This window comes from Aythya marila (assembly GCF_965140915.1).
Source record: "Aythya marila genome assembly, chromosome: 5".
In the NCBI taxonomy this organism is placed as follows: Eukaryota; Metazoa; Chordata; class Aves; order Anseriformes; family Anatidae; genus Aythya; species Aythya marila.
Genome location: NC_139046.1, coordinates 29,860,634 through 29,878,596, shown reverse-complemented (window position 1 = coordinate 29,878,596; position 17,963 = coordinate 29,860,634).

The window sequence follows — 17,963 nt, the reverse complement described above, 5'->3', positions numbered from 1 at the left end:
TCTCTGGACTCTTTCGATCACCTCCATGTCCTTCTTGTAGCGAGGTTCTTGTACTGAACACAGTACTCGAGGTGCGGCCTCACCAGAGCTGAGTACAGGGTGACAATCACTTCCCTAGACCTCCTGGCCACACTGCTTCTTATGCAATCAAGGATGCCGTTGGCCTTCTTGGCCACCTGAGCACACTGCTGGCTCATATTCAGCCGACTATCCACCATCACTCCCAAGTCCTTCTCTGCCAGGCAGCTTTCCAACCATTCCTCTCCCAGCCTGTAGCACTGCTTGGGGTTATTGCACCCCAGGTGCAGGACCCGGCACTTGGCCTTGTTGAACTTCATACAGTTGACCTCAGCCCATCGGTGCAGCCTATCCAGATCCTCCTGCATTGCCTTCCTACCCTCGAGCAGATCGACACACGCACCTAACTTGGTGTCATCTGCGAATTTACTGAGGGTACACTTAATGCCCTCATCCAGATCATCAATGAAGATATTAAAGAGGACTGGCCCCAGCACCGGGCCCTGGGGGACGCCACTAGTGACCAGCCTCCAACTGGATTTGACTCCATTCACCACGACTCTTTGGGCCTGGCTATCCAGCCAGTTTCTAAACCAACGAAGCATACACCAGTCCAAGCCACAAGCAGCCAGTTTCTTGAGGAGAATGCTGTGGGAAACAGTGTCAAAAGCCTTGCTGAAGTCAAGGTAGACCACATCCACAGCCTTTCCCTCATCCACCAAATGCGTCACTTTGTCATAGAAGGAGATCAGGTTCGTCATGCAGGACCTGCCTTTCATAAACCCATGTTGACTGGGCCTGATTGCCTGCTTGCCCTGTAAGTGCCACGTGATGACTCTCAAGATAATCTGCTCCATGAGCTTCCCTGGCACTGAGGTCAAACTGTCAGGCCTATAGTTCCCCAGGTCTGCCCTCTGGCCCTTCTTGTAGATGGGTGTCACGTTTGCTAGCCACCAGTCAACTGGGACCTCCCCCAGTAACCAGGACTGCTGATAAATGATGGAAAGCGGCTTGGCCAGCTCCTCTGCCAGTTCCCTCAGTATCCTCGGGTGGATCCCATCTGGCCCCATTGCGCACATCCAAGTGCCAACCATTTCCCCGTGGATAGTGAGGGCCACATTCTGCTCCCCATACTTCATTTGTATTCTGTCTGTATCAATCATAAGATTTAAAAATATTTTTATTATTTTGTTCTCAAGAACATTTTCTTGAGTGGTTTTGAGTGGCTGCCATATTTCATATACAGACAAAATGGGTTAAAAAAAGAAAACAAAAATGACAATTAATTTTGTGTTAAAAGTTTATTACATATTACATAACAGTAGGTAGGGATGAAAATGTAAGAGGTTAACCTCTACGTCAATACAAATAAAAATTTCTCAAATTCCGAACAAATAAAAGAACCATTAATGGAGTACTCGAGTGTCCCATACTGTGTTACTTAACATGGGGTAATAGTTGTTTCGGGTCACAAAGCCATCAGGTGTTTCAAGACAAATGAAATATAAAAGCCTTATTTGGAGGGGGAGGAAGGTTGTCAAAGTTTGAATGTACCCATTGAATCTCAGTAATTGCCACTTAGTGTTTGATTTAATGAAAGCCACTGAATAAAGGCAGCCATTTCTTTTGTCATGGTTTGTGTTCCCATTTGTACTATACCTTTTCTGTCTTCCATAGACAGACACACTCCTTCATTTCAGAGTAGCACTTCCTTCCCTTCTGCGTTCATCTTCATCTGCATGTATTTATGCTGTGTTAAATAGCTCTGTTAAAAATGACTATTTCCAGCTCTGGAGCTAATGAGCTATTCAACCTTAGACTAAAAAGGCATAACCACAAAACCGTGTGCCTTTCTGCGCATCCTAGCAGAAATATTTGGTCTTAAATTTTTTGTCACTGAAACTCCTTGCAGACAGACCACTTGCTGTGTAAAGGGTTTACAACTTCTTTATTTTGCTTTTTCATAAGATAAAGGTGAGTCTGACAAACCTAATAAACTTGCTGTGTTAGTACAGTGAGGCCAGGGTGCTATTTAATCAGCTCGGCTCTTCTGATTGTTAAGGTCCTGTTTGGATGATGGTATTTATGAAGAAATAAAGAGAATAAGTGTAGTAAGAAAGCTATTTGTTCAAATGTAGATTTATTTTACTGTTAACTGCTACTAAAAAGGTCTCTCTTAGTTTATGTCTCTTGAGGGACAAGGGGATTCTTTAATTGTTTCAATGAGCATTTTTTTTTAAATTTTTGATCCTTTTGACTCTGTTTATGTTTGTCTTAAGTGCTATATCAAATTTCAAAGCAAACATTTCATTAAAAAAGGTAGATTTGAATGGAGATTGGAAGCAGATTTGCTGAAACACCATGAGAAAGACATTTTTATCTTTAACTTTTAAGGACTGAAAGTGAAAATTAATAAGAAACTTAACTACATACCTGTACAGTTGAAAATTTCTCAGCTGAATTTAGGGTTTAAATCAGAGTTGATTATAAAGGTAGGATTCACAAGAGTAGAGGACACAAAATTCTCCATTGTTATTATTCTTCTTGAAAAAATAAAGATGAATTTTGGAGGTAGTGCAATGGGCAAGTAGGTGAGAATTTAACAAATGTTTATATGTATATACACACACATGTATTTATATATATATGCAAACAATGGATTGGCATAATAATTTCATTATTAAGGCCTCATCATGAGCAGAACAATTGTTCTGGAATAAAGTTATTTCTGTTTTAAAATAAAGTGTCTGCAGAAGAGCTGTTCTAGGCAAGTCTTCGGGATCCTAGATTAACAGTTACTTCTAAAAATTGTTTCAATGCTCCAATTTCAAACAGGTGCTTTTGTAAGGGGGAAATAAAACACACAACAAGAAAAACAAAAGCAGGAATATCTTGACTGAATAGGAATGCTACATGTCAGAAAGCTTGCATCAAACTTTTGGATTCTTATGACAAAAAAAAAATAATAATAACTCTATAAAATTAATTTTGTACTTTCATAGTAGCAAAATTTTTATAGGCATAATAAAACTTATCCTTCTGTCTTTTTGCTCTATCTCCAAAATTAAATTTAAAAAAAATATAAAAATAACAATTTTCAGTCAAATTGCAATGGATTTTTGTAATTTCTTCTGAATCTCCCTAGTTTGCTTCTTTCTCTGTCTGGCTACAATTTTCCTGAAAACCAGTATTAGGTCTAGCCTGGCTCTGACAGTCTATTTATTTAGAAATAGAAGAACAATTTGGAAAGAAACTTGACAGAAGAAGTAGGTATTTCTAGACTTATTTAGACTTGATCTTAATTGGAGTTGGTTGCTTTTGAACTCTCTATGCAGCTTCAGGTAGAGTGCTCCGGCTGTGCTGCTGAGCAAACACCATCTGTTTTATAGAGCATGCCAAAAGTATCTATGTAGAATGTGACTGCTGGCAAGTATTTCCAGTATTGCATATCCTGATAAACTACATCTGCTGCAAAGTTGATTTTTTGTTTGCTTGTTTGTTTTCAATTGTTTTGTTTATGTCTTTGTTTAGTTTAGTTTTGTTTTGCTTTATTTTGCTTAGTTTTGCTTGGTTTATTTTTAAAGGTAAAATGAGAAATTTCCAAACAAAATGAAATTGTTCTGCTGAAAAAAAAACACCTCAGGTATCAAAATATCAAAATACGGGAAGTTTCAGCTGCTCTTCCCAGCTGATGCAGAACTGTCTTTCTAGTGTTCCAAGACATCCAGCAGCAACAATGTGCTATGTGCAACTCAATATTTCATATCCATAATTCATAAAATGGCCATGAAATACAGTTGAAGTCCCAATGCACTTTCCATACTTTCTATTCAAATGGGTAAATAGTGGCCTAAGTCTGATTAGGCACCTGATACCAACTAGAATAAAATAAGAAACAAGAGTTCTGCAGGTTGAATTTCACAGCAATATGCAGTTCCTTCTTCATCCCAGTCAGCATTACAGGCATAAAATTGTGCTTTTATTAATTGTACAATAAACATACTAAAACTGACCAGCTTGTTGGTGAATGAAAATTCACCTTTACTATTCCTGTTTGTAATTAAAATGGAAGTCAGTGCAGGATTTTTTTATGACACTTGAAGAAAACTTTTTTTTTTTTAAATATTACAATGTATTCTAATACTATATACTAGCATATATATTCTAATATAGTACACTAGGATATATATTCTAATACTAATACTAGGATGGAGACATAGGGTATGGAAGGATGTGCAGTATAGTGCAGTCATATAAAATTTTTCCTGTTCTGTAACCATCATTAAGAATCATAAATTCTGGGGCAACAACTTTGAATTGTATGTGTACTTACTAGACTGTTGTTATTATTTTTTTTTTAATGTATGTATGTACACATTTATACATACGTACTGTATGTATGTATATGTATACCTGACTCTCTGGGAAACTTATTTGTAAATGCAACATATCATTTAGCAGACTTTTAAAATGTTTGGACGAGTGCTTAGAGCATAAGACCTTTCAGAAAATAAACTTTATGTAGTTATTCTTTCTATTGCTTATCCTGGTAGTATTGACTTTCCATATACTTCATGAAAAATACTATGCAAACCTAAATCTTTAACTTTTTTTTTTTTTTTTTTTAAATAATGTGCTGACAGACCTAATAATGCCCCATAACATTATGAAGTCTATTTCTGTAGCAGTGATATGGAGGGGAGATTGCAGAAACCTGTTATAAACTAAGATGTTTAAAGCTTTATTATCCTTTATATAACACTCATCACTGCACAACAGGCAGAAGATATTGTTCCACACACACACACACAAAAAAAAATGCTAAAAAGAAAATGAGTAGAAAGGTATTTCTGGATGTTGCATTATCTTATGAATCTTAAAGTTCTTTTTCCTCATTATAGGTGAAATAATAGTGGAGAAAAGATTCTGCTTATGCCTTACCAAAACTGTTATGAAAATTTCCTTTCAAATGAACATTCTCAAATGTAAATTCTCAAGTAAATTTCTTATTTTCTATAATTATATCTGTTCTATCATTTTTTTATTTTTTATTTTTGCTTTGCCACCAGCTTTGAACATCTGATATTTTATGTTAGCTCAACATTCACTATAAGTGGTAACAATTCTTCAATAAATGAAATATTTTTTTCTAAACTGCAAATGATTGCCCTTTTAATATGGCAAAATAAAATTTAAACATGTTGTATGGCTGTACCGGCCATAAATACTTCTTTGTGGGTGTTCCAGCAGTTGGGCAATGTATGCAACATTTTTTAAACCAATATAGCCTTGATTCAAAATTATTATGTTCACATAAACAAAAAGAAACATCTTGGGCCTAACAGACCAAAGCCACAAAAAGCCACCTGCGCTTCTCTGTATCCCGTCTGCTAAAGGGGTGGGAACTGGAACCAGTAAGATGTTTGTGCTGAAGTTGTTAGAATGATCACACAGGCATTTCCACTGAGTTTGCATCCAAAACTGAGAGCCAACAATTATTAATGAAGATTTATGCTTTAAAAGATTTTCTTTCTTCCTCCAGCTACCCATTTTATCTCATTACTATCTACCTCATTTGGGCCCAGGTTCTAGCTGTCTTTAAAATTATTCTATTTTTGTTCTAGAATATGTCACAGTTCCTTTTCCTCCTTACATCTTGCAGGTAACTGCTTCTTTTTCCACAAGAAATTTCCACAGAAATTATTTGGACTGTCTAATGCAGATTCTGATGTGATAGGTGTTCCAGCAGTCCCTGCCTTCCCACAGTATGCTGCTGTTCAGTTGTCTTTCTGAGCCAAAGATCTAACAAAGTCCTACTTTAGAGCGTAGCCTGAGCCCTAGTGGTTTCATTAACATAGACTCAGAATTGTTTCCACATATTTCATACTCACAGCTCTTTGAGTTGAAATTATTTCTGCATACCAGGCATCTCACTAACAAATAGGTTAAAAAGCCTATTTATCTGTAGACTTCAAGATGCTTTATATAGGATGGTTCCATATAAACACAGGAAAGCAGAAGCATGGAGAAACAAAGTGTTGTAAGACACATGGAGAAACACAGTTGTAAGGTTAGATGTGAATGTCAGGGCTTCTATGTCCCAACCAAAACTCTGATAAACTGACTCAATATCTTATCACCCATAAAAATAATGATTAAGCTTGGGAAACTTGCTTACCTTTATTTCCAACATTGTCTTCTTTTCACAGAAAGTTTTGGAAGATACAAACTTGTTAGTACTTTCCTTTTTCCAATGTAAAATAACTGCCCAGGAGCACCAGGTAATGCTAAGTTCAGTGCTGTTTTTGTATATGTAGTCTCTTCCATAAACTCATCATGTCATTTGCCTTAGTCTTGCTACACAACTGGGCAGTAGTAGAATTTTCCACTGGGGGTCTAAATAGACATCTCACAGACTCAGAAAGATGAAGTTTTTCAGAAAACATTAGAGAAAGAATTTAATTTCAGCTCTAAGGAAGTGACTGACCCTTAGCATGCAACATTGCTTCCTGTCCTCCTCTTGCATAGTTCTCACTTTACATCATTTTGCTTTGAGAAATCCTAAGTCCATCATGGAATTTCAGTGGTTCTGTTAAGCTTTGTTACACTGGTAGCTGTCCTCAAGTATTGATGTGTCAGACAGGCAGAATCATAAAAATGTTCCATATCTGCTGAAATTAATAGTTTCTTCACTATTCTGCTTTTTCCCAGCCTCAGCATATGTTTATTGATTTGCAGGTGCCCAAATAATTTCATAGAATTTCATAGAATCATTAAGGTTGGAAAAGACCTCCATCTGGATCATCTGGTCCAACCATCCCCTTACCATCAATATTACCCACTAAACCATGTCCCTAAGTACCATACCCAACCTTTTTTTAAACTCTCCCAGAACGGTGACTCCATCAATGCAGCAAAAGTTTCCAAAAAGTTTCCAATGCAGCAAATTTTCTAGGATAATGCACCATAAAATGATAATAGAAAATGTGGTGAGGAGTTATTGTTCAGCACAAGAATAAGATTAATTATCACGTCTCTGTTTGGGAGGCACCCTTTCCAATCTAAATAGCTTGCAGTAATAAAATAAAAATTGTAAAGAGCAAGTATTGATATAGCTCTAAAGTAAGGAATGCATTTAATGGATATCTTGGTAATTTTTCTGTGTACATGACAGAGAGAGAAAGAGTGAGTTGCCAGAAACGCCCGATCCAAATCAAAAAAATTTCTTCTCAGTCATAATAATGTCAACCACATACATTGTTGATTCACTTGATTTTTTTTTTAAGCTACAGTTCAACCTTTGAAACATATCATTTCCAAGATTCTCATTTTTTTCTGTTAAAGCCAGTGCTAAACTGAACTGAACTGAACATTTTAAGGTGTCAAAACTTAACAATATAACTGCCAGTTGCACTGGACAGCTTTTAAAAAATCATTTTATCTCTACTGTTTTTAGAATTATAGAATCATTTAGATTGGAAAAGACCTCTAAGACCATCAAGTCCAGCTGTTAAACTATCATTGCCAAGGCCACCACTGAACCATTTCCTTAAGTACATCTACACAACTTTTGAATACCTCCATGGATAGTGACTCAGTTACTTCCCTGGGAAGCCTCTTCCAAAACCTCACAACTCTTTCAATGAATACTTTTTTTCCTAATATCCAACCTAAACCTCCCCTGGTGCAACTTGAGGCCATTTCCTCTTGTCTTATCACTTAGTACTTGAGAGAAGAGACCATTCCCCACCTTGCAACCTATAAGGAGGTTGTATAATAACTATTATACATAAATAATAACTATTGTTGAGAGTGACAAGGTGTCTCCTGAGCCTCCTTTTCTCCAGGCTAAACAACCTCAGCTCCCTCAGCTGCTCCTCTTAAGATTTGTTCTCTAGACTCTTCACCAACTTTATTATCCTTCTTTGGACACACTCCAAAATCTCAATGGCCTTCTGTAGTGAGGGGCCCAGAACTGAACACAGTATTTGAGATGGGGCCTCACCAAAGCCAAGTACAGGGGAACAGTCACTTCCCTAGTACTACTTGCCAGACTATTTCTGATACAAGCCAGTATGCTGTCGGCCTTCTTGTCCACCTGAGCACACTGCCAGCTCACATTCAGCTAACTATCAGACAACACTCCAAGGTCCTTTTCCAACAGGCAGCTTTCCAGCCACTCTTCTCCAAGCTTGTAGTTCTTCATGGGGTTTGTCCTGCTTTTGTTATATCTCTGTGTATATATTTCTTACAATGCTATTGTCTGTTCAGCCTAGGAACCTGGACAAGAAGTGAAATGAAACTTGGCCCTTTAGCTAGAAATAGTAGTATGTTCATGCTTGTACCATGATGCAGTTTGCAGCTGTTGGTATCATCTGTAAATATATAAATGAATCATTGGAAAGACACTGAGTTGTGAGAAGAGTTTTCTAAATATGTATTTGAGATCACTGCATTACTCCCAAATGGCAAAAACATGAGTGAATTATACAGGGTGTCCCAGCAGGGCATTAACACAGTTATGTTATCACCCCATACTACAAGCAATCTGAATGTGCCACATATATTACAGTAAAAAAAAAAAAAAAAAAAAAAAAAAAAAAGCTATTTTATAAATGTGTTTTAAATGAGTTTTATGAAAAAATAAATTATAGAAACCATGTCATTATCCTGCACCTGTGAAGCCAGGTGCTTTATTTATTACAAGAACCTGAAAGAGGTATATATTATACTAATAACACTTTAAAATGTCTAAAAAAGCTCTTTCTGTGAATTGGAAGCCCAATTCACTTGGGTATTTCACAAGCTTGTGAAATACCAGAATTATATGCAGGGACTATGTCCTCATCAGGAGAAAAATATTACAATTTCCCACAGCAAAGAAATTGTTCTTAAGATTAATGATTAATACTGGTCTGAATGATAAAAAAATAAAAGTGATTCAGGATTGGTTCTGTCTTTTCTGTTCTTTCAGAGACATGTTAAAATGCAACATGTTCTAAATAAAAGGAAGACCTTTTCTGAATTATGTAGTTTAACACAGAAGGCAGCTAAGTACCACACAGCCATTCACTCCCTCCCCCCCAACACCATGACAAAAAAAAGGAAAAAAAAAAAAAAAAAGTAAAAGCTCGTGGGCACAGATACAGACAGTTTAATAGGACAGAAAGGGAAGAGAAATAATAATGATGATGATGATAATAATAATAGAATATACAAAGCAAATAATGCACAATGTAATTGCTCACCACCCACTGACTGAAGCCCATCCCATCCCCAAGCAGTGGTTTCTCCCACCCCAGCCAGTTGCCCCATATTAATTGTTCAGCTTGATGCCATATGACATAGAATGTTCCTTTGGCCAGTTTGGGTCGGCTGTCCTGGTTCTGGCCCCTCCCATCTTCTTGTGCACTCCCAGCCTCCTTGTAGGCAGGGTGGTGTGAGAAGATAAAAAATCCTTGGCTTATTGTATGGACAGCTCTGCAGCAATAAAACATCAGTGTGTTATCAACATTATTCTGATCCTGAATCCAAAACACAGCACCATAAGAGCTACTAGAAGGAAAATTTACTCTCTCTCAAGTGAAACTATGACACCGAATCACCAATAGTCTGTACATGTTGTAATATGTACCAGTAAATCGTAATGAAGCTTTTCTGCGTTTCTGTGTGAGAATTCAGCATATGACTTTTATCATATAAGCAGTCCATTTATTTTTTTGCTAACTTCTGTGGTTATTTCCCGTGGTCTTTATACTCACATATACTTCTCTCATATCTTTGAGTTGCATACAACTATTCTGACTTTTTTTTTTTCTTTTTTTTTTTTTTTCAGGAATTTAAACACAACAAGTATATACTCCCCAATGCAGCAAATGGTCCTTATTCATACCCCTCCAGCTCTGTAGTAATGATGTGACTGAATCAATGTTCAAGATTTGTTCTGAACATGTCTTTGTCAGGGGTAATTAGCCTCCTTATCATCCACTCTTTGTATTTTAAATGGTTGTACTAATGGCTTTTGGGTAATGTGGTTTCTGATGCACCATCAAGCGAAGAATAAAGATACATTGCCTCAGTGAGAGTGTTTGACAAGTCTATGACTTCACCATTTCATATTGAATCTTGTCATTTTATTCCAGAAAATGCATAAAGACAGCATAGTTCACTGACTTAATCCCTTGAAACAATAACGGTAATATGTTTCAGTTTTGCAGCCACATGGCAGAGTAATAACTACCATTATGTGGTAGGTCACATTTATTTGTAGGCTATCTCCTTTAGTTTAGAATCAGTTTTTGTCTTCCAGAGACTGCTTCAGTTTTTGCTGTCCTCAGTGTGACATGGTCCTTCAAGCAGCAAGCTGCAGAAGTAGCAGATTTTTTTTTTTTCCTGTTATTTCAGTGTTCTTAAAGGTCTCAACATCTCTTTCAGCACGGGGAAGGCTGGAACAGACTGCTGGCTTTCTTATGCTAATTGTCAAACTTGACCAGTTGGCAGCTTGATCAAAACAAACAAAAATGTGCTGAATATATACAAAAGTGTTCACCAGCAAGTTGCTGTTATTAATAGTGCCCAGAATACTGACTAGTGGCGTTGGAGTATCACAAAGCAGAAGCTTCTAGAGAAACCTTCTAGAGAAAGTTGAATAAAGATTTTATCCTTGTCCCTAAAAGAATTATAGAAAAGTACTTATATAGAAGCAGAGAGAGACAGCACAGCTTTGCTTAGTGCCATTTTTTTTTTTAATAAAAGAATCTATCAGTCTTTCTAGATTGAGGATCCTCTTCACCTCACCATGCTATCAAAAGGTAAGCAAACAATATTCCCAGGCTTTTGTGTACAGCCAACGTCTCACAGAAGCCTCAAGAGATCTTTAGGGATGACAGGATGAGAAGCTCTGGTCAGGTCATCTGTGTTTACATAAAGATTTTTACTCCTTTCTTCAAAACCTTCTTACACCTATTCAGCAGCAGAAATCATATTACGCTAAATGTAATTTATCATTTAAGCTGCATTGACCTGTAGAAGATGTTTTCAGTAACTCCACTAACAACTCCAGTGCCTATTTTTCTGGAAAGATTTTTCCAGGAAGCAGAAACAACCAAGCTAGTCCAGTATTTATCACAGCATGAGTGGTGACCTTTTTGTTTGGAGAGTTCAATAATGCCAGCAAACTTGAACTCCCAAACTGTTATTTCCTTATTTAATCTCCTCTTGGGGTGTTGGCTGCTATAGGTTGGTAAGAATAACAACAGACCTCATAGCTTTGAACAGTAACAACTGTGTAACCTTCTAACTATACTGCAAGTAGATACTGGTTTGCTAGCTGACTCCTAAGGGGAGCAGTGGAAATTTATCAAAAGTTTCTGTAAAGTTAACATAGAAATAGCAAGGCAAAGAATAGAAACGCATCAGTGTTGTCCTATTTCATATCTGTTCTTAATAGAACCTGGACATCATCACTAAAGAGAAGAAAATGCCACTGATTTTAGGACAACAGACTGTTTGAATGCTGTATGTATATAATGTATGAAGTTTTCCTGGACCTGCAGCTTGATGAAACATTTCCCAACTCTTCTACCCACCATTTATCATTCTTGACATGAAACTTTTCTTGTTTCCTGTTTGGCTGTAAAATAAGCTGCTTTCTTATTTACAGGTTTGTGTTTGTTTGTTTTTGGTTTTGTTTCTTTTTTTTTTGTTTGTTTGCTTTTGTTTGTTTAATCTAACATATTTGTAATACATGCACACCAGTTAATACAGATTTGACAGACATCTCTTTCTATCAAAGTAATTTTAATGATGGCGTTTGACAAAGGCAAAGTCTCTTGTGAGACATCTCATGAACACCTATGAATCTTTCCTACTCACATATAACGTCTTTTGATTTGCTTTTATAACTGAACTATGAGAGAAGTGAATTTGGTCTCCAGTCACTTCTATTTCTCAGGCATTTTTAAGTAATTCTAAATTTTGTCTTTTAGTGAGCTTGATTTGCTGTAAGATATGACAGTGACAGTTTCTTACAAAAGACATTTCATTAGCCTCTGACTACACTGCTTATTTGGATGGTTTGGCTATTTCTGATGTTGTCAATATGAACTTTTATATGTTGATGCAGTCAAAAAGGTGGCAGTGCTTGGAATGTGGATGCATACAAATGCTGTCAGTTTGTGCAGTGTGTATATGTGGTTATCACCATAAACATTAGTTGTAGTATGACAGGTGAATATTCTTTAAAAACATGTTGCTCTGTTCTGAAATTTTGAAATTTTTCCAATACATTTATTATTGTCTCCCAGTGTGATGAGACTTTGTCACTTCAAGAATTCAAGGTAAATATAGTTGTACAAACTGAAGCACTCTTTGATCATTATATTGTTACGGACTGTTCATTGGTATTAATAATGGAGTGACAACTACATAAGCCAGTTCACCATACTTCCAAGTCAGCTTTGGTGTCCATTAGGAGGCAAATCCAACCTATAAGAAACACCTATCACAAGATCTGTTCAAGATAACATGTTTTCATATTTTCTCACTTTCTGATCTGGTTAAAATAGAATTGACTCCAAATTCTTCCAAGCTGAGCTTTACCAAGGAGGCAAGTTTTGTCAGAATCTGCTATGTCAGTATTGGAGCAGACAATATGAGAATATGAGAGTCCAGAAATGGTCTGGGTTACTCAGGTCCAGCATCACTAAAAGAAGTGCTCAGAATTTTCCCTGTCTGTGTGTGAAGAAGGATGCAAATTCCCACGTGCACACAGTTTGGGGCTATCACTGCTCTGTGTCCATTGCCATTCAGTCAATGACGTGACTGGCAATTGGTGAGGGTGTAATAAATATAATATTACATAAAACTGATGAAAAGTGTGCACAGTAAAAACTGAGTACTAGTTCTAGTCCCCCATCTCACTTATTGAGTTGCTGTAATTTAGTAGAAAATGATGACATGATGTCCACTTGAGTGTGGGCCACAGTATATACGGATCTTATACCAATAATTATTTCCTCTCCAACTATATTCATACTGGGTTTTCCCAATGAGCAAGTCACCAGAGAGCTAGGAACAAAATCAAATATAATAAACTGTAATGCTCTGTTAGGCATATTGTCTGTATCTTCATTGGCTTGTGTAAAGCTGTGGCTACTTCTGCAGTTTGCTGTGCTTCACATCACATCCGACAGTATTACAATGAAATACATGCAAACCACTATCTAAAACTCCTGATTGTGGCTTTACTTCTTGGATTAAAGTGGTGAATACATGGGATATATTGAGTACTGCATCTTAAAAGTGTTTCAAGCAATCACATTTGATTTTCTCTATTAAAGACTACTTCCACCGACAGAAGGAACTGCTGCCAGAACTCATTATCTGCAGGCCTGGAGGTTGAAGATGGAGAAGGAAAAATGCCCAGCATACAACATGTTCAGTAAATGTATTAAATGTTTTTACTTAGTGCAATACCTTGATTAGTGAAACTGTAGGAAATAAATTATACAAACAATCAGATCAAAGATAGAATAATTCTGTAAGGAATATATCCGAAGTGTAGATGGGTGCCCAACAGGTAAGTCTCAGTTAACACTATTACATCATTTTTGCAATATTTAACATAATTAACAATATTACATCATTATATCATAAACATAATTTCCTTTACAGTAATACAAATTGTAGAATCACAGAATGGTTTCGTTTGGAAGGGACCTTAAAGATTATCTAGTTCTAACCCCCATGGGCAGGAACACTTCTCTAGACCAGGTTGCTCAAAGGCCCATCCAACCTGGCCTAGAACACTTCCAGGGATAGGACACAGCTTCTCTGGACAACCTGATCCAGTGCCTCATCACCCTCAGAGTAAAGAACTTCTTTTTAATGTCTAATCTAAATCTACCCTTTCTTAGTTTACAGACATTCCCCTGTGTCCTATCACTACACTCCCTGACAAAGTGTTCCTCTTCATCTTTTCTGTAAGCCTCCTTTAGGTATTGGAAAGTCACCAAAAGGTCTCCCCAGAGGCTTCTCTTCTCCCGGAGGCTTCTCTTCTCCAGGCTGAACAACTTCAACTCCCTCAGCCAGTCTTCATTCGAGAAGTGCTCCAGTCCCTTGGTCATCTTCATGGATGAAGGCCTTGCAGTGCAGGCTCCCAACGAACGTGACCAATGTGGAATGTTCCACAAATAAGGGTAAATACAATGCACATAATCAGCTATTTCCTGTGAAGTAAGGAATTTAGAAATAAGTGTGGGAACAGCAGACAGGAAAAACAGGAGGAGTTAGAACAAAGCTTAAAAAAGTAAGATTTGATTCTACGCATATTCTTGTCTTCTTCTCAAGAGATGCATGAGAGGAGCAGGACAGAAACCAGAATGTCTTTGTTACACCCCCCTCCAGTTCCAACCAAGCATTTAATAATGGCCTTGGTGAGGCTGGGTAGGTGCAAAGCAGTGGATTTTGGCTTGGTTCAGCCCAAGCTGAGTAGACTAAACCACATCAAGAACTTTAAATTCACCTTTGGAAATGTTTCATTTGCAATATAAAGCTTTACCAGGCAAAATGAAAATCAGTTCTGTACTTGATTTGATACTCTCTCTCTCCCTCCATACAGGATAGAGGGGGAGCAAGACACAAACACACATGGTATAGAGGAAGAAAGCAATTATATTGCCTAATGTAGAAGGAAGAAAATTATGGGGAAATTATCTATAGCACTTCACTGATAATTGCATTGCATAGATTATGAAAGAATCACTGAAAATATATATGTAAATTACCTAAATTTTAAGCTTTCTGCTGTTCTCTATATTGTGAAACTTCAGTGAAATTTTGTGAATATAGGACTAAAATAAAGGTCAATTTATTTTATTTTAAATGATTCATGATGTGTGGCAGATGCATAAATGGTTTGTGTACGTACAATTCTTTTGCAAAATATGCATGTGATGATGAGTTAATATACTTGTGAAAGGGAATACAGTTTGGGAATAGTCTAAAATTTGTAGCGATGAAGATAAAGCTCAATAATTGCAACTGGATTTTCACTTTTATTTCTTTGAGAGCCTATTCTATTAAACTTTTGTATAAGTGGAAAGATAATTAAGTTATTGATATAGTTACTGGTAATGGCTTGGAAAATGTGTAATTTCACAACGTTTTGTATACATGCATAATTATTTCCTATTGTCTGCTTAGATATTATAGTTTTGAAAGGTTCAATAAAACTATGTATTTAATCTACTTTTCAAGTCAAATATGAAGAAGAATAGGATTTTCCCCTTTCCTATATTAATTTTATTTTATTTTTGCACAGCAATATTGGTGTAGTTATTTCACAGTAAGCATGTCACTTACAGAAAATCATTTAGGGTACCTGGCAGAAACAAAAGAAGAATGAATTAAAGTTCAGGTTCCCCAGTATAATTTGAGAAGAAGATGGTTATAAAGGATGTCCAGGTAAAAAGCTTTTGGATTCTGAGTTTGATTCAGATACGCTGATGTAAATCAGGAACAACTCACACTAAAACAAAGACAATTCATTAAGAGAACTCACGAGATTTGACTAGAGGTTTGAAATTTTTTTCTTGCTTTTTAAGCTGCCTGACTAGCTAGCATTTCCACACTTTATTTTTTCCTGTTCTACTTTTTTTTTTAATTTTTTTTTTTTAGCCGCCTATTGCTACTTCATTATATATATGCAATTGTCATGTTATTTGGCTTAAATATTTTCTTTAAGTTTAGTCAGACCTTGATTCATGACCAACACCTCCATATGTAACTGTTAACAGGATAGTATTTCTTGCTAAACAGTACAGTAATATATATGCTCCAAGTTAATTTCCCCACTGTATGAAAAATTATACTAGAGTCAAACTTCTACCTGTCATAAGGATATAGTTGGTAATTGATTAATTCTTTGTATTGGCTGGATATCTCCATGTCTTGGAACAGAAGTTTTCATCTGTTCATGGAGACAGGATGGACACCAGTCCACATACAGATGAAGCTATTTCACATTGGTTCCCTGTCTCATTGTTTCCTTCCCATATTTCTCCCCTGTTCCTCATCCCAGGATTAGTTTGACTGCAAAGGTACAAACAAAGGTAGAAACAGCTCTTGCAAGCTTTCAGACTCTTGGAGGAAGGTATTTCATTCACTACATAATTTTACCTTTTTCAAGGTAGACTCTATTCATTTTGACAGAATTTCAACAACCTTGGTACAGCCATTGATAAATGGAAAAGCAAGTTCTTACCAGATACTGTTACACAAAACCAAACAATGAATATTCCCCAGGTTCCCTCTGATCTTGTTTTGGGTAGGCTGGAGCAGTGGACTGGCACTATTACCCTTGCACAATAAAGCACCCTGGAAGGTAATTGTGTAGATAATATAATGTAGATGAAATAAACTATAGATGAAATAAAACTCTCTCGCATGATTTCTTCCGTTTCTGTTCCCTCACTATATAGAAGTTGTCTGGGACCAAGTCAGAATATTCATTTTTATTTAAAGTTTCTCCCTAGAACTTCCTGATTTCTTTCCTAAATCACTAAATTTTACAACTCAGAGAATATTCCTGACATGCTTTGAGTCTGGTTCCTGCCCTTTTGAAATTAAAGGAAAAATATTTTCTATTAAATTATCATGTTACCTTTAAATGTTCAAATGATTAAAATCCCTTATTAAGCAATTTACTGTTTAGTTATCACCATAGAGAGTCAGATTTTATCAATAGCTTGTTTTGGATGACAGCCATCTTTCAATTCAAGGGTTTTGATTTAGCAGAAGAGAATTTAAACAGTGTTATATGCAAGAATTTCCTTGTCATTTCCTTGAGGTTTTATCTCAGCATGGAGACAAATGTAGCAAGGATGGCAATTGCATCCCATCTACAAAATTCATTTTGGCTACTGGACATAGGTACTGGCACAGAATCCTTAACACGGAACATAATAAACAAACTGTAACACAGATGCAATCTATAAATGTGCGTGTTAATAAATCATCAAAGGTGTACTTCTCCCCATTTTTAATGGAAACTTTTGAAGACTCATCTAACATTTGGTTTTGCACTGAATTTTCTTGGTGACACGGAATACAGATAAACTCAGAGAAGAGGAATGAATACGATCTAAAAACTGTGCTAGACTTGTTAAATGGGAGAAGTATCAACAACAGTTACAAAAATGTAATGAAAATCCAAGTCATGTTTTCTGTCTGTTAGACGACGGAGCTCAATACATATATATACAGATCATGGAGCTCAATACATATACATGTATATACAGATATATATATGTATATATATATATAACTGAAATTTAACTGAAATTCTACCAGTATTCAACAAAAATGTATATGTCACATGTCATGGAGACAGACCTTTTATCCAGGACAAGTTAAACTGCTTTCTATAGATATAATGAAGTTTGTGTGATCTGATACCTCATGGCATAGACTCAAACCATCCATACATAATGTAAGCAATATGCTATTACTATATGTTAAAGGGCAGCACAATGTATGTATTCCAGGTAATAGGATGTAGGGATATTGCAGAACCTTTAGAAAGGGACATCCAGGAATGGGATGTCAAAAGCATACAGATAACATGTTCTGAGGAAGACATGAATAAAACTGCACAGAGCTAGCAAGCATTTTCCAGCATCTAATATGGAAGAGATATAGCTTCAGAGATTATTAGGTTGAAGAGATGACCTCCTCATCATTCAAGTCACTCGAGAGACTAAGCACCTTTAAGTATTAGCATAAGAGTATCATTATTTTGATCTAGACAAAGGCTGAGAATACTCTATCAAAATGATCAGACAGAATTTGCAGTACTGGGAGGTGAATAAGAGTTAAAAGCCATAAAACTACGATTGATGAAGTATCAGTAGAAAAATAGAAGGCTTGGAAATCATGCTCCAATC